An 18,946-nucleotide genomic window follows, 5' to 3' on the forward strand; every position below is an offset into this window, starting at 1 on the left:
CAGTAAATGTCTTTTGAACTAAACTACATTTATTTTGAAAATATTTAAAGAACAGTATTACTATCTATCCTAGTCATTGCATATTTGCTCATAGGGTCTTTTCTGAGCCTAACAGCACAGATGCATTTCTCATTCTATAGCCTATTGAAAATATACAAGTCACCTCTTGATTTCAACCACACAGCAAATTCATAGGGATATTTTCAGTACTCCATAACATATTCTAGCATATTCTCACCCGCGGTGTGCTATTCCGCTGCCAGCTGTAGCAGACAGTGTTTGCAGGGAGGGGGGCACAGAGATGCAGCCATCTTGGAGGCAGCGGTGCATGCCAATGTCTGCCTGATGAGTTCACAGAGGAAGTAGTTCGTCTTTCCTCCGCTGTTATTTTATTCATCACCGCCTGTCAGAGTGGGAAACACATTCACACACACACACACAACGCAGTATTAACACATACGCTCAGACAATCAGGTGGGCAGAAAAACACAAGCATGCTTATAGTTTTGTTTTCCCTCTCATCTCTTACCCCCTCCGTCCTCCTGTCTTGTTCATTTTTATGCGTTGCCTAAACAAAGTTTAGCCTTGTTTGTCTCTACATAACCACTAGTTATGTTACTTAGACTCATTACAGTTGCAACATGCTTTTTAACACATCTCTGAATAATGGCTTTGAAGTCTTCTGAAAACTAAAAGGAGATATAGGATGCCATCCTGCCTGCGGTGGTACACTTCTCCTTTGTGTTGTCTTTTGTTTTGTCTATTTGGGACAAACTGCTTTGGCTTACTTGTGGTGGGGGCAATTAAGAGTGAACCCTTGGGCGGTTGCTGTTGAGGATTTCCGGATTTTCTCACTTGAGTAAACACTACATTTCTAACACTCCCGTGCACACAGGCACAAACGCGCACAGGCACACACGCACGAGCACGCACACAGTCGGAGGTAGCTATCACAAAGGGGCAGAAGAGTACTGCTTTCAAGCCCTGGAGGTGTAGTTATTGCAGTGTTGCTGCTTGGTCTTTGTATGACACGTTGCGTGTGAGAGGCTCTTGGTTGGCTGGGATAGGAAAGAAGCCACTGGGCATTGCAGAGAAGTCAAGGGAGAAGGTAAGGAGGAGGGAGAGGGAGAGTGCTACTCTGTAACTGACAGGAAGCCCATGCTTACCGGAGCTCAGCAACACTCATTAAACTCAACTGCCTGTGCTGTAAAACTTTGGGAGACTCAAACTGAACACAACTCCTTCGATTCCTCCCCCTGTAGGCCAAAACAACCCCAGAATTGGACTATGTCTCCCTGGCCTCTTCATGAGATGGAAATAAGTTTGGATTTACCTCCACAGGGTCTGGCTCAGGGATACATAAGACCAGTCTGTGGCCATTTTACAAGGTCCTGCTCTGCAATGCACTCCGCTGTAATGTGGAAACCTGAGCACAGTATGATTTAAGTCCCAATGAGATGGAAGTTTGAGAGCATCTTGCTTCCCTAATCTGTTTCCCCTGTTAAAATAGCATACTGAGGCTATACTGTGGGTAGGGGTTGTTTAAAAGAGTAAGGCAGTGTGAGATCAGCTGGGGAGAGAGGCAGTTTTATTTAACGGGAGGTGCTGATGGGAAGGACTGTTCAATGATATTATGATATGAGGATATTTTATTTAAAGCTACAAAGTGAAGTAAACTCTAAATATGCACTGTTTTTGAATATGTAAAATAAGAAGATGTTAAAATACAAGAAAGTAAAAATTGTACCTACTGGAATTGGAATTATTGTTAAATGGCCTTACCTCAGGCAAGGGAGCAGGATGTGAACACAAAGAGGAAATATAAAAATTAACAAGTCAATAATGTTTTAGGCACTGTGTCCCACCTCAGATTATGGTATGCACATTTCCAGACACCTTGTTTATAAAATGAAAGATCAATCAGTGCACACATTTTTCCAACATCACAGGTTTAAATGCATCTCATGGCCTGTTTTTTTGAGCGATGCTGTTAGAGTATTGGCAAGTAAAATGGTGGTTGTAACAATGGATTTATTGATCCCCACAGGGAGATTCTCTTCTTGCGTAGCCCCTCCCAGGTCAGAGGTCAGGCTCAGCAACAGAGCTGCAGCCCTGGAGCTGGAAGGGATTCAGTGTCTCGCTAAAAGACAGTTCAAAAGGACGGAGGTTCGCTGGCACGGGGGTTCGAATGTGGCTCGAATCCATAAAACTCTCCCTTTCCCTAATGCAGAGAATCGTATGAGATTCCAGCCCCTTGATATTGATTCACAGTGACATGTATATGACCTGACACACCAACTCTGTCAGTACTTCACAGCTTTACATTACACATTCACTTAAGTATGCAGTACATTGTTCTGAGCAAGTGCAAGAGGTGTGTGTGGTGGGACTCTGACATTAGGGCGCCGTGTTCCTCACTGAGGCTGCCATGCTTGGCCGTTAGGAGCTGTCACTCACCGTGTGGTGTGGACCTACTCACGCTTGTGTGTGTGTGTGTGTGTGTGTGTGTGTGTGTGTGTGTCTGTTTACCTCATCTCCTCTATGCAACAAGATACACAAAACATTCTTTAAAGCTATCACTGCACTGGACAAGTTTGATACATACACACACACATGCACACTGACACTTTGTCACAACATATCTGGCCTCGGTTCTGGTTGGCTGAAAGTGGCATTTTCTGAAGCCCTGACACCTAAAGGTTACTGCTTACATCCCACTATGGCAGAAAATTATGTCAATGTATGTTTGATATGCACTCACACATGCATGCACACATATATATGCAAACATACTTACACACACACACTGCAAAAAACAAACAAACAAGCAAATAAATCCAAACAAACCCATCCAACAAGTAATTTAGCCTCATATTAATGATTAAAATCTTGTTTTTCTTAAAACAATTAAAAAAAAAAAAAAAAACGCCAGTGGGATGAAATAATCCCACCTGTTTCCTGCCATAGAGAAATTGCCTCCAGAATTGTCTTGAATCATCATTTTCTTGATCCTAGATCCCTGTTTCAACATATTTAAGCTGTTTCAACATACTCATACCCACAACATTGGAGAGAGGTGGGATTATTTTAGCCCACTGGCAGATTTTTTTTTTTTTTTTTTTTTTCACTTGTTTTAAGAAGTTAATGATGTTAACTCTAGCTATAAGACTTGTTAAGCTGGAGAGCTTTTGCTGTGCACAGTCTTGCAGAGCAGACTACCTAGGTTGTGAAAGCTAGGTAGGCAAGGACTAGTTGATTTATTTATAAGACAGGGTTCAATACTGGCTTTAGGCCTGTCTTAAAACCTAGTTCTCACAGTCTATTCTCATTGACAGCATTTGTGGTCTTCATTAATATTACATTTTGACATGCTGTCAGATACACAGTCCCAGAGGATGGCAACAAAATAAAGTTTGCTGCTTCACCAAAACATTGCTCAACTCTTTCATCTTAACTTTGACAGGGAGGACTATTTCTGCTGAACTGGTGGCAGACTTGAGATTTCCTGCTGCAGTGCTAGAGATTACATCTCCAGGAGGCAAAACTGATCAGTATGTATGGAGAAGTTTGCCCTTTAGCATTACCCTTTGCTTCTTTAAGCGTGTGTGCCCTGTGTGCAGGAATCAGAGCCAAATTGGTTTCGTAAATGAATCCCTTCAGCTCAGAGGTAATGGGTTGTCTGTGATTTACTTCATTTTGATCCCGCAAGTTAGTCCTAGAAAAAAAAAGTATGAGGCTCAGGTGACATGAGAAATGGATCTCTTCTCCCTCCGGATCTCAACCAGCACCACGGAAAAAAAATCAATAAGGAGCATTCGGTAATAAATTATAACCCAGGAAATTAGAATGGCTCTGGGAAAAGAGTCTAACATTTCAGATGTCGGAAGAGATGCCAAAGAGTTGAATGGAATTATAAATAGATTTGGAAGATTGAATAGCATTATATAATGCTTACTCAGTTAAGTTTAAAGGTTTCCTTTTTGCGGTTTCCTTACATGTAATTTAGAATGGGTAATTTGCTCCCTTTTAAATTATTCAGATACACATGTACCCACATACACACTTACACACAACAACACCATGATAGATGATGCAGTCGCTAAGAGTCACTGGTGATGACTGTCACTTGTGGTCCCATGGTTGGCTCAGTGGTCAGAGATTGGGATGTAACAGAGGAAGACTATTATTGTGATCTACTCAATTATTCATCTATGGATGAATCCAATACCCAGAGAGAAGGAGCGAACATTGGCTTGAACTGTTGCCACCATATACAAACAAAGATAAGATGTGTGTTCAAATTTGAAGAGGAATACTTGATAAATTATAACCACAAATGAATGTCTTTGCAAAGGCAAAATTTATAGTATGTATTTTTTTTTTAAATATCACTGATTAAATTCTAAGCTGCAGAGAGTATAATGATTATACAGTAAAGCAGAAGTCTGCAAGCACTTCCAAAAGACAAAAGACAGCATGTTTCTTACAGCTCTTACAAAGGCCCTGAGACCATCAGCTGTGACATTTCCACACTACGAGCAGGTACCATCTCTTGATTGCTCATCCATTGTCGTGAGGCATGCCAGAGCTTATCTCAGCTGCTTTTGCTTTGTACCTCCCCCTTTCAAATCATCAGACAGTGGAGTGTAGCTTTGCAGATAGCATCACCATCCAGCCAACCTTTGCTGGTGGGAACCAAAAACCTCCATTCGTTTTATTTCAGTCTGACCCAAACACAGCTGTGCAGCTGTGTGTGTGTGTGTGTGTGTGTGTGTGTGCGCGCGCGTGCATGTGTGCGTGCGCGCGCGTGTGTGTGTGTGTTCACTGCTTCACTAAATGGACTGGTGCATTATAACTTCATGAAGCTCCAAAAAAAAACCAAAAACAACAGCAAAAAAACCCAAAAAAAAAACACGATGGCCGGTCATGACTGTTAACTGCCAGAGAAGGCATTTTATCCCACGTTGTGTTTACATACCGGCAGATCCACCTTTGATGGGATTAGAATCAGTAAAGATGCGCTTTAGCGTGCCTGGGAAGCTGCTAGCAGGGAGAATATGCGGGGATTTATGCATTTTTGATGCAGCATGGGGAGGAGTGGAACTCTGAAAAGGCTGCATGACCTACTTAGGGTGCCGTGGAATTCCGACGACTCGTCATGCCAGAAAGAGTGAAAACTCTTTCTCTCACTCTGTGTGTGTTTGTGTGTGTGTGTGTGCTTATGCATGTTGTTTTCTGCCTGCTTCTGTTTGTGTGAAGGATTCAAAAAAGGGAATGGTGGTGTGACAGTATATGAATGCTTGCGCATGTGTGTGGGTGAGGCGACACAAGCACTTGCAGCAAATTCATACGCCATTTCTGACCAAAGAGAGTATTTTTTTCCCCTCTGCTTCTGCTTTGCTTCATCCTGATGTCTCTGTCCTGTTCCACGAGCTCTGTCTTTTTTTAAGCCTCTCAGTCTGTTTTATTTAAAAGCTCCTGTAATGAAGAGCCTCCTGACATCCTGCAACACTTCTGCCCACAATCTCTTGAGATGGCATCAGGCTGGATCTAGACACACGCATGCACACTCAAACACATTCACATGCACACTTGCACCCACACAAGCATCCACACACAAACACACACGCACACGCACTGGTCTAGTGGTGGCTTCTTCCCCTGTCTCCTTCTAAGGCAGAAATACTATTTTCTTTGCGACATGGCCTTGTACACAAATTAATTTTCTTTGCAGTCTAGCCCCTCCTGTCCCTCCTCTCTCCATGCCCCCACCCCCCACCTCCCTCCCCCCTTTCTCAGTAGCTATGGCAACACATCGTTGTACGTCAGCTTCTCAAATGAGACGGTATTGTCCGATCGCTCGGGCTGTCGCATTCCTGCTTTACCGTCACCCTGTGGGTGAGAGAGAGAGAGATTGAGAGAGAGAGAAGCTCTTTCTTAGTGCGCCTATGTCTCTCCAATCACCTCAATACAAGCGAGTCTATAAACCAATCATTAGAAATGACTGTCACTCACAGTCAGTGCCTTCAACTGGAGTGTTTATTTGGCCAGGAAATTAGCTATTGTGAGACAAGAGTCGACCACCTGGTTGGATGGTGCATGTGCATATGAGTGTGTTTGAGAGCGTGCCTGTGTGTGTCTGTGTGGTGTGCTTGTGGTTTCTGGTGATTCATGATTGTTTGTGGACACTGTTGGCATGGACTCCAGCATGGTTAAATATACACTGGTTGATGAATCCCCACTGTGCATGGTGTGCCTGTGTGTGTGTGTGTGTGTGCGTGTGTGTGTGTGTGTGTGTGTGTGTGTGTGTGTGTGTGCGCATGCATATTGGTGACGGTGCATGCAAGTGTGGCTGTGGCATTGTGCCTCCCAATCAATGCGGAGCAGCAACACTCCAAAGCCTTTCAATTGAACGGACCTCGAATGAGTGAATCACAATACTGCCTGTCCTGCATAATGGCCATTACCCCTGCATCTTTTCTACATACTGTACTGCAATGGCCTCATCCATTTACGCTCACCTGCTCACATTCAGCCTGCTGTGTTCTGCTGTCATTATCTATATCTTATCAATTTTTAGCGAACTTGTATTATCAGCAGCATGGTTTGCAAGATTATGTTTGTCTGCTTTTGCAAGGCACCCATTCAGAAATACAGTGAGGTGATTACAGAGGAAATTAATGGGATAGAGCAGAATAAGCTCGCAGCCACGTCCCCGAATGGCTTTGAACCCCATGTAGCCTTGGGATGGGAAGATTTAGGGAAGGGGAGAGAGGAGGAGAATGAGAGAAAGGGTGTGAAAGAAGGGAGGAAAAGAGAAGGAGAAGGAAAAGTGTGGATGAGAGTGAAAGCATCAGGATGAAAGTAATTATATGACAGTAAGAGAAAGGGAGCGAGAGAGGGAAAGAGTGATGATGACGAGAAAGAGAGAGAGAGAGAGGGAGAGATAGTGGAAGATTAGACGGAGAGAGAGGTGTGGAGAGTGACAGAGAGGTACTAAATCCAAATAGAGAGCGGGCCAGGATTCCTAGGAGGCTGCACTCTGCTCTAACAAGATTGATGTGAGTGGACAGAAGAATCCCTAGGCTGCAGAAAGGGACGGCCCGAACTGTGCTCTGCTCTAGCCCATTGAGAACACACACGCACACATGCACACACACTCGCACATGACATCACACGCAGTTGGTGAATCCAGCCTCACAGCCCAGTATGCCTACACTTCCCAGGTTTCCAACTGTTTGAGGTAAAATAAGGACAGACTCTGCAGCTCTCTCTGTCTTGCCATAAGTTGTCAATAGGTGGTACTGCTAGTATGGAGGGGGAGCAGCAATCTGTCAGTGTTTGTCCTGTCAGACCTCACTAAATTACTTCAGCAGTAAAAACCAGAAGTGGAAGTCATCATTTTGCATCATTTTCTATGTCACAGATTATCATCTTGCCATTTAGCACACAGTGTTGTCCAAAATGAAAATTTGGTTGACCAGATACCTATGAGATATACTATATTTTCTTCCAGTGGTTACAATACATGCACCAGCGTTACATTTGTGATCTTTTGTAAGAAAGTTCTCTTGATCTTACTTGCAAATCATTGTCATATAGTGATTTGGGATATTACAGTCTGAACTTGTGGGTGAGGAAAAAGGTGAAATACCCTGAAATACCACCTGATTCCAAAATAAACTCTCCATTATGCTACAAACCGAATAAAACTTCAGACCAAAATGGCTGACAGGTAAGTGTGAAGTCACAGCCTGAGTAAGAGAGGTGAAATGCTGTCGGCCTGACAGGATGATGCATCTGAGACCTGCTTTCTCTCTCTCTCTCTCTCTCTCTCTCTCTCTCTCTCCCTCACTCATTTCTTTTATTACCATCCATCTGCTTGTGTCTCTATGTCGAGAACCATAAGTGTAGCTAAAATCTCTTTATGCGCTAGCTTAAACTTGCTGTCCGCCCATCTCAACCTCTCACAAAGCTTATGTCCAAGGGAAATCAGCTTTATTAATGTACAAATGAACATAACAGAACTCAGGACATGGATTTTCCTCCTGCTTCACTTTCTGTAATGGCTGTTATACACTGGAACTATTCCCAATATGAACTGAGACCCATGGTCAAAAATCTCTGTTTTTCCTGTCGACCTGTGTCTCTGAGATCAAAACAGAGAGTCTATAGCACTGTATGGCAGCTCTGTGTAGAAGTTGGTGTGTACATCACCACCTTAACAGTATAATACATAGAAATAACACACAGCGGTGTCCCACTCTCTCTGTGCTTTATGATTGCAGCATACAGTAAATTATGTATTTCCTTGCTGTAAAGCCAACATTTACTGTCATTAACTGTTGACAATTGATACCCATTATTATGACTTGTGGCTTGCTTGTGAGGTGTAGACACCAATAAGACAAAGAGGTTTTACTATTGTTACTAAGCTGTTTTTGGAAAATCCAAATTTTGAGTAATTAAGATCCTGTACCAGGCTAATGTGGCTAAGGGGGAAAGTGATGGTGGGGTGAAGTGTGGTTGTGTGGGGGGAGGGATTTGAAAATGATCTCACAGTTTTCTTAATAGAGGTTAGAGGAGGGCTGATGAGGTTCAGCAATTCAATTTAAAGCTTTTCAAGGTTCACTGAGAACATCTAACCGTTCATCATGGATGGTATCTCCAGAGACATGATGTGTACAGGAAGATGCAGACGCTCCAAATGACAAAAACACAATCATGCTTGCGAAATGACCTGGACTGTGTCCTTCATGTATGTATTGAGACACAGCGCACTTAAGACATTTTTAATGAGGCATGTAGGCAAATGTGTACGCATGCACACATAAAAACATGCACCATTTGCCACTCTCATGCATGCGTGCACACCCACCTGCACATATGCACCCCCATGTGCAAAATCACACATGCACACACACTCACACAGACTCTTTCTCTCTCACTCACTCATACCCATACCAGGCTCTGGCACCTTTGGAAAGACTGACTCATCATCCATACCACCTAACCTTTATTACAACTAGATGATCCTCTTTGGGGGAATGATCACTGTCTTGTTCAGGAATATTTGCAAAATGGTTCTCTTCATCTCTTTTTTGTCTTAACGTTACGATATTTGATGGCCTCTACTCAGACAGCCTGATGTGAAGTACACCGGGGAGAAAGGGATTTTTTAAAAGGAGAGATAGAGGCCCTAAAATTCTCCAAAATTCTCCCAACCTGAGTATTTTATCTATGCTTGGAGAGTTTCCTTGAAGAAAGGTAAAGAAAAACAGGGAGGGAGCAAGGATGGGGTGGAGCTTTTATACAGTTGTTGTTTTGTCTGTAAAATTTTAAAAGAAATATGTGGGTTTTTTTTTTTTAATACAGGCTTTTTATTATTCAATTTACAGGCTAGTTTTGTTAAGAAAAAACTCTCCCATAATCTAACAAGTGTTTCGAAGGGGGACAATTTTTCATGTTGAGTTCATCTGAGGTTGTGCAGTCAGTGATAAAACACGGGGGAAAAAATTATATGAGAGATGCCCCCGAGTCAAAAATCGGTGGTGCTGTATTTTGTGGCTGGGCACGAGTGGCAGATATCGTGGCTCTCTAAATCAAGTAGATGGAGGAAGAAATGCCAGCCGACTCACATGAATCTCTCTCCCTCTCTCTGTCTCTCTCGCGCTCTCTCTCTCTCTCCATTCCCAGCAGCCCTGGACATATTGCTGGGCTGCCTCTCATCCTAACCTGATGCTGCACCCCCGTAATACTGTTAACCAGAATAATCCCTCTTTGCCCTACCTTTCTCCCTTCTTCTGCCTCCCTTCTCCCAGATTTATCCAAGGGAGAGAGTGGAGGACCTTGGGGGCCAAGAAATAATTAACTTGATAATGGGCTCTCTTCCTCTCTCCATTATTTTTCTTCTTCTCTCTGTATCACTCTTTCTCCGTCCCACTCGACATCCACCTCCCTTGTCTCTCTCCCACTCTTTCCCATTTACTAGGTACCACATACACCAGCCAGGGTGACTCTGGGGTTGCTACAAGGTTGTTTTTTTTTTTTTTTTTTGTGAGTAAAAATGTGGTGTGCGTTTAATATTGATTTGACCATTGTATTCATATCCTGTCTTTGGAGGTAGCAGAATGGAAAAGACCTTCCTCTTGTCAGGGCAGGAGATATCTTGCAATAGTCTTCAGAACCTGAACTGTTGGTGCTGTGCCACAAAAAGCCCTTTGACAATTCTGAGGTTATTCTGCATACGGTGCAAACATAAATTCTTTCTCTCAGTAAGAGTGGATATGTTTCCAGACAAAATGTATGCGAGTGTTGATTTTATTTAGAATAGATAACCTTGAAAGCAAGTGTTTACGCTGCAGACTGAAAAATATTAACATGCATACATATGACAGACGGAAAATTAGCAAAAACACAAGAACGGGGAATGAATACGATATCCAGACAACACCTAACACCTGAATACAATTATGGGTGAATTGTCATCACTGGTGTGAATGACTCTCACCATAATAGCAAATAACTCAACCACCCACCAAGGCTACAAAGGAAAAAAAAAAAATAGCCTATTTTTCGCTTGATCAGTCACCTCAAGTATTAAGTTACTCCCTCTGCTCTGCTCTGCTCTCCTCTCCTGTCCTCTCCTCTCCTCTTCTCTCCTCTCCTCTCCTCTCACCAGCCAGTCCCCAGTGACTCCTCAGGGATTGGCTTGGTTCAGTGGGATTAGGACTTGGTCTGTCCCCCCTCTCTGGTTAGCGCAACATGTTCCAGCTGTCGGCAGACCTCTTGTCAAAAGCACAACAACCTGTAATAGGCTTAACAGAGAGTCTGCCTCCTGCTCGCCACAGATTGCTAATAAAGGTGCAGTGTGTTCACCATGATTTCACTACCACTGGCCAATTTGAGCTTATCTAGGGTATGTGGGTTTGTGAGATATCCTATGAGTGTGTGTTTGTTTGTGTGTGTGTGTGTGTGTTTAGGGTTGTGTTTTGGCATGTAGCTGCGCAGGGATGCTAATTTGCCCTCGCATGCGCCTGTGTCTGTTTGTATTTAAGCACAAGCATGTGCAATGGGGATAATTTGTGTGCGTGCGAGAGGGAGAGAGAGAGACTTGTCACCACCAGAGAGGCTGCCAACCTGGCATGATGGCTATCCCGGTGACCATCTGAGCGCTCTCGGAGAACAAGAGAGCAAGAGAACGAGAGCAGCAGCAAGAAGAGAACGGAGGGAGAGAGAGAAGAGAGAGAGAGAGAAGAGATGGAGGGCAAAGAGCCATCAGCTTGAACAGCTCAGCCAGTTTGTCGCAGTGAATTTTCTCCTTGGACAAGTGGAGGGTTCCTCAAATGTTTTTTTTTTTTTTTGTGTGTGTGTGTGTGTGTGTGTGTTGCAGGCATGTGATGGGACGGAACAGATTGAAATCCAACTCCCTTTCTCCCTATCTCCCTCACTCCTGCCTCCTCTCGATTTTACTTTATCCACTCCACTCTCGCTCAATCAATGTGGACTCTCACCGAATACCCTGGAGCCCACTGTCTAAATGTTACCACAAGGAGCCTCGATGCTCACTGCATACACTCCTCTGCCTCATCCTCGCCTCCTCTCCCTCCCTCACTTTCCCCCCCTTTTTCTCTCCTCATCCATCTTTGCTGCTCTTTCCCAAGGATCTCACTGAAAGCTTGGCTAACACATTCTGCTTTGGTTCCCCGAGCCTCCCAAATCACCTGCCAGCCATGTCTCTATGGTCATTTAGAAGAGAGAGAAAGAGGATGGGGGGAGATGTGCTACGCCCTGGTGGACCTCTCTATTGCCTAAGGGCTCAATGATGGGGAACAAATACCCCTAGCCTCTGGAATATTCTCTGTCTCTGTGTTTGGGGATGGTAACAGGTTAGATGAAGCTGCCGCTGCTGTGAGAGGATTGGTCAGGAGCCAGCGCTTGGGAGCATTTGACCTTAACTGATAGATTAGCGGCACCCAGAGGCCTCAAGGGGGACCCATGAACACTTTGCTGTAAATCCAAACACAGGTGGTCCAACTATGGTGAAGAACAGGATGCAGAATCAGGCTGGCATGAGGAAACGCCAGCTTGCTTGTGCTCTTTCCCCCAAAGAATTGGCTTTGAGATATACTGTACAACTAAATGCAAAGGTTTTGCATGTTCTCACTTTAGTTAACTATCACAGTCTGACTCTCACACATGCAGACAACCACACACATGCACACACACACAACAGCACCCCTCCTTCATCCTCTTCTGAGGATAGTTGATATTGACAACCATGGCAGAGTTTAGAGGATTAGTCGGGTTTGTACATGGGGAAATAGATAATCTCCTTTAGATCTGACCTATTGGCTGCACCCTGCTATAGGGCTTTATGATGCCAAGCATATGTTTAAGTAATCACTGGATTCAGCCCTGGCTCACATTTCCTCTCCTGGCTTGGAGATGTGGAAGTAATTCAATGAATAGTGTATGCAGGGTACAGATGTAGCCGTGGTAAGAGCCCAGCTTTTTATGTGCTGGCTGCACTGCCGCTGCACTGCTCAAACACCCGGGAATTGTTTGGAAAACGCTGCAACATCAAGACAGGATGGGTACAGATAAATGGAACTTCCACTGTAGCTACTGTATGCCTCCATACAGCGTGTTGATGATGAAACACGAGCATAAAATAGTGTGTTACAGCAGGCCTGCGTACAAGTGAAAAGGTTTACTAAGATCGATACTGATACATATCGTGAAACCAAAAAGTCATATTTTTACATATATTTTTTATTGGGATTGATGTATTACAGATTTATAGGGTATTATGTCATTACATTATTTCTCAGTTTAAAGTATTAACTCGCTCACTCTCCATAACACTGATGCGTGCGTGCGCGTGTGTGTGTATGTGTGTGTGTGTGCGTGTGTGTGTGAGAGAGAGAAAGTGAGAGAGTGTGTCTGAAAGCCTTTTAATGGATGTGTGGGTGGTCTCTGTAATGTCATATGTGGCTCTTTCCCTGTGCAGGCTGTCAGGGGTCTTTACCCTTTTGCAGTCTTATGTATTCTTGTGTCGTCCATGATGACATTTGGCATAATATCTAATGGCAGAATGTTTCTAAACAAGAGATCTCATGCACAGGACAGCGGCATGTCCATCGAGAACAAAAGCTATTACCAGCTATAGGGTTAGGCTGATTTACCAATTTTTCGATATATCTGATGGGTATCTGCTGTATATTGGCATGTCTGTGTCTTCCCTCTGCTATATCTTTTAATTACTTTTTTATTTGAAGATCTTTAATATTTTGGGCAGCATCCCTATCATCCTTTTATTTTCTATTTGCAGTAATCTCTTGGTTAATTTTCTTTATTCAAACGTCTAATTTAAAATAGATTTACTCTTGTAATTGTTGCTGTGTTTATGTTGTTGCATTGTCATTTTCAAATTTAGAGATATGGAATATCAGCAGACCTCATGCTGATCAAGTGAGAGTAAATAAAAACATCTGGCTTATCCCATTGGATAAAATGTCTTCTCCCTTTGCTATGTATACTCCAGTATTTTGTTTGAACAGGAAATATATAAAATAAAGCAAATAGTTTCATTTCATGGTATCTTTAAAAATATCCATATCGGTCAAACCGTTCTTTAAGCCCTGGGATTCTACAAATCATTAAAAAAAAAAAACAACCAAAAAAAAAAAAAAAAAAAAAAACAGCCCTATGATCAGTAGATAAGATAAGAGCTATAGATCATGTGACGTCAAGCACACACCCAGGTTGAAACTGGTAAGATGTTTCTGTGTGCTCACTAGGACATTTGTCCTGTTCAAGACAGCTTAGAAAAAAACTTTTCCTCTCCAAGGACACAAGTATTGACTTGGTATTCTCAGATTTGATCATCACCTACTATGGTAGCCTTGTCATGAACTAACATGGACAAATTGTATCTGATATCAGATCTGGGATCCCCCTCACTCTGTCTCTCTTCCTCTGGCGTGCATACATATACTCACACCCACCTACCCTCGTGTGTCGCACACAGGGCCTCAGGTTGCTGATTTGGGTGCAGTAATTTGCCATTAGACAAGGGACAGGTGCAGCTGCCTCTGTTTGCAGCGCTAACAAGGCATTTCATCATGGTTAGCTCCAGCCTGGTGCTCTGATCAGCTCTTGTTGTTGTCACAATATCGCACATGCACACACTCACGCAGTACAAAGACACACACACACACACACACACAGGTTTGCTCTATAGGGGTGAACCACAATTGTTCAACATGGGCAGCAGGGTGGCAAAGTGAGCAGTGAGGAGCTGGGTTCATGCCTTCATGTTGGAAGGCTTCCACCCTTCTGAAGTGTTTTTGAGCAACACTATGAATTACCACCTGCTGCAGGGACGCTGTTGTGTAGCTGAGCTTGACCTCTGATGTCCTTGTGGAGAGGACAGTGAATACAATTTCAGTTGTCACATAGTGAGGCTTCATTATCCATCTGGGCAAGAGTGTTTCCTTAAATTGTAAAGGAGAACTGAAAAAAAAAAATGAACTAAAAACTTCTAGTTGTGGCAGCCTTATCTGCTTATATGTTTGACTCTGTGACTATTATTGTCATGGTTACAGCCATAGTATGCTACAATAACAACAACACCATGAGAACTTTGTTAAAGGAAAAGCTTGTTTTTAAGAAGTTGGTCTGACTACTCATACACTAGACGTTTATCAGTCCACTAAGAAAAAAAAATCACTTTTGGAAGCAGAGGATGCTTGAATTTGTCAGGAGAAATAGCTCAAATCAGTCCAGCAGAACATCATTGCTCCAAAAAAAAAAAAAAAAAAAAAGATGAAATTTACTGATTGGGAAGCATTGCTCGTGACTTTTCCTTTTCCAGATGATTACTGAAATGGCCAGAATGCACTCAGAACCAAAAATTTCGACAAACTCCAACACAGAAGGCAGCACTTGTATACATGTAGGCTTGGTAAAAAAAAAAAAAAAAAAAATGATATGAACTATCCCTTTAAATGGAGACATTGTGACATTCCAGGCCAGCTGTTTCATCACATTTAGCCTAATAGAGTGTGATTTATCAGCAGCACAATAACAGTAGGCTAATGTCATCACGTAATCATAAATCAATAAAGCTGAATCTCAGTAGCTGTGTCTAAAGGTCACTGTGAAGGAAATGCAGTGGAGACAATGGACTGGAGAGGCATTTGAAATCAACTCCTCCTTTGGCAGTTGTCCCATCCGTGTGGAGATGGGTGGATGGAAATATAAAGCGGAAGATGAGGCATGTCACAAAAATAATCCACTAATTTAGCCAGAAAAAAATATAATGAATATCTATTGACGTTAAAAAACTCCATTGAAACTCACGGAAGAAAAGCTGAATTCAAGCGTACCTTACCATGCAACCTTACCTGCATATGAACTGTGTGTAGGCAGGGTTATGTGTATCCCAGAGACTCCATCCCCAGGTACTCCCACCATCAGCCCAACCCCCCCCTTTTCTTGGCCGTCTCCCAAGGCGGTCAAACAGATTACTACAGGCGTTAACCTCATTGATCTGCTCCAAATGGCCTCCAAATGCCAGGAATTAGATTTCAGACTGGGGAAGACGGAAACACAGACCTGTAGTATTTCTTGGGAGCTAAGTGCTGCCATGCCTTCCTGGTGTACCAGTTTGTTTTTTTTCCTCAGAGCCTTTCCATTTCTTTTTTCTTTCCTTTTCTTTTTTCTTTCTTTCTTTCTTCTTTTTTTTTTTTTTTTTTTTAGGACAGCAATATTTGTCTCAGTTTAGACCTTGTTTAGTGCATCCTTCTGGGGGAAAATGTAATATGCAGCTTGTGCACAAACCTTTCAGTGACTGCTGGAGAATTGCGGAAAAACACAGCAACAACTTTGCCGAATAAGAATACAGGAGAGAAAAGAAGCAAGAAAGAGAGAGGCTGACAGAGAGAAATCTTAGTGATTTTAACCTTTATCTTCAGGGTGATACCACGTTTCTCCATCACTCTCTCCCACTGTTTCTCTCCCGTTCTTTCGTCAACGCCTTCTACATCTCCATGTCTCCTCACTCTTTGTGGTCTCTCACGTTTACCTGCCTCTCTCCGCTCTCTCATCTCTCTGTCTATCCAGCATTAAGCTTTACAGTGTCTCCATTACTGAATAACTATTGATTAATGTCTGAATGGTTGTGCTACCTAATGAGTAGCTAAATATAACCATCGCTACACTGGCCCTGCCGCGGCCTCCTCCCTCATCTAGCGCTCAAAGTGTGGATAGTTACACCGTTGGCATGACAACACACTGGTCAAGGCTGTGTGAGCAGTCGAAGCAGATTGTGTGGATGTGTGCCCGGTAAAAGTAAGACAGAATGAACAGTGGGGGGGAAGAGAGAGAGAGAGAGAGAGAGAGAGAGGGAGGGAGAGAATGCATGTTTTGTATTGTTCAAAGCTGCATTGCTCTCTTTCTTCCTCTTTCATTCTCAGTTTTTCTCTCCAGAGGAAATACATCAGTGACGCACGGTGAAAACCTTGTAACTCCAATTTTGGTGATTTTTCACGATCTAACAGGATTGCACGGTCCCTTATAGGTTGAGAAAATCCGATGCCCCTTTGGCTTATGAGAATAAACAGAGAAAGATGTATGGCTGTCAAGCTTAAAGTAAAGCTTTTTCATTTTTAGCTTTTAAAATGTTGACATTTGGGAGATGTGAAGATCTCATCTAACTCAAGGTTTATCCCACCCAGTGATATGGAAATGCCTCATAAGAATTCCAGAGGGATTCTTGTGTCTAATTAAAAACCATGCATAATAAGGTGAGGCTTAAATGATGAATTCCAAACAGGAAAGTCATCCATTTTGAGAGAAATAATGAAAAAAAAAATACCATACAGAAAGTCATTAGAGGCATAGAGACTCAGAGGACATAGAATACATGTATGAAATACGTATATATATATATATATATATATATATATATATATATATATATATAAATGGGTCAAATAAAATGCAGCATATGTGGTCATATTGATATAAATACCTCTAAGACAGTGGCCACAGGGATTTTTCCTCCCTTTTCACTCTTTTTGTTAGAGGAGAAAAGCTGTAGCTGACATTTGTCTTCTTTAAATGAAGAACCTTGTGCTGTGATTGAATCAGGTAGAGAAAAACAGGCCAGGTTAGAGAGTCAGGTCACACATCTGGAGCTTTGGCTTGGTTGCACACACACACACACACACACACACACACACAGATGTCTAAAGCGGCAGTATAGTTTGATTTGCAGCCGACAGAGTGAGGAATATCACCATTATTTACCACCCACAGCATGATGTCAATCTCCTTAATGAATCAGCTCAAGCCCTCAATATTACCAGGGTCTATTGCACTCAAGTTGGCCAAGTAAGTTTGGTTGGTTTCTTTTCTATTACAAGGTTAATCGTTCTGTTAATAGAGAGACTCCACTGGTTAGAGTCCTACCATTTTCATCTCGTTATGGCCAACTGGAGAGAAATGAATGATAAGCCAGAGCATGCAAATGTGATATCTTCTTAAATAGCCTGCTGTTTTATTCAGCTGTATGGCCAGGATAAGGAACCCCCACTGTGCCTAATCACATCTTCTCCCTCTCATTTCACATGAGGCATATCCACAAACTAGTCTATTTTTGACTTGGCGAGCAGAAGACATTGTTCTCTATCGGTATGAACATGTGCAAAGGGAAAGCCGCGCCTCTGACAGTAATTGGTCTTCTACTTCAGAAATTGAAGGAGCCTCCCACAGAAACAGCCCGACTTAATGTGAGCACATGATTACATCTGACTGCAGACGGGTGGGGGCAGTGAGGGAAATGGTAGCGCAACTTCATAGGGTGACTTGCAAGAAACAAGAGGTTGTTTGTGTCCCCGACTCCAAGGTTATCACACTTGCGCAGCAAACAAATTTAATGCTCCTAAACTAATATGCACAGCCGTTTTCCCCCCTCTCAAAAAAATCTCAAGGAGACAGGAGAAGAGCAGCTAAAAACATCACAAACCATGTGTCATCCCTGCAGCAGCATCAACTGCCACACTAACAAAATATCCAATAATACATGACTAACATACAGTCCTATATGTCTGGTTAGCAATCTCATTCCTCCGTGTTCGATTTTCAATTCTTCAATCTGCGCTGTGGAGGGCTCGCGCTGCTGTTGTTCCGTGGGAAATCTCATTCAGTTGCCGGCTGATGGCTAACAAGGTCAAATGGCTCTCCAGATGAGATGAACTGTGTCAGAAGACTCAAACACACACCAACTTCCATTCAGTCAGTCAGTATGGCCCACTATCTATCAGCTGAACACAGGAACATATCCTGAATTGAGTGGCAATAATAGGAGACTGTGGGGGGAAGTGTTTACCATCAATAGGAATATCATTACAAACGGTGGAAATCAAGAAATCAAAGCAAAACCAGTTACCCAGCTCGAGTATCAATCGATAGGAACCTACTCTGTGTTTTCCTCTCTCTCTCTCTCCCTCTCTCCCTCTCTCTCTCTCTCTCTCTCTCTCTCTCTCTCTCTGTTGCTTGCACTCTCTCTTTCTCTGGTTGCTATAGTGATGTGAAATGGGTGCATTCTGCAGCAAAGCATCGGAGCGGGGGCCTGGTCTTACAGCCTATAGGCTACATTGTTTTCAAGGTTCATGTCAGTAAACACATACATGCAGTTATGTTGGTATGCGTCACAGCACGCGGAGCTCACAAGAAGTTAAATGTTACCTAAATATCACATCATTTATCATCTACTTTACAGTGGCCTAACATTATTCAGTGCTTGTTTTTGTAGTGCATCCATCATGGTATAACTTAGTCTATTGAGCTTGTGCGCAAATCAGTTTTTCTTTTGTAAATGGTGTTTAATTATTCATTGACTAACTGACTGAATGACTCTGTGTTTATTATGTGGTTG

At 42.8% G+C, this 18,946-nt stretch overlaps 1 protein-coding gene across 1 annotated transcript in view; it reads left to right on the forward strand.

The window, feature by feature from the left end:
* The window catches only part of gabbr2 (gamma-aminobutyric acid (GABA) B receptor, 2), a 194,593-nt gene that overhangs the window by 37,150 nt on the left and 138,497 nt on the right, over positions 1–18,946 (forward strand). The window lies entirely within an intron of this gene.

This window comes from Myripristis murdjan, chromosome 11 (genome assembly GCF_902150065.1).
Source record: "Myripristis murdjan chromosome 11, fMyrMur1.1, whole genome shotgun sequence".
Classification (NCBI taxonomy): domain Eukaryota; kingdom Metazoa; phylum Chordata; class Actinopteri; order Holocentriformes; family Holocentridae; genus Myripristis; species Myripristis murdjan.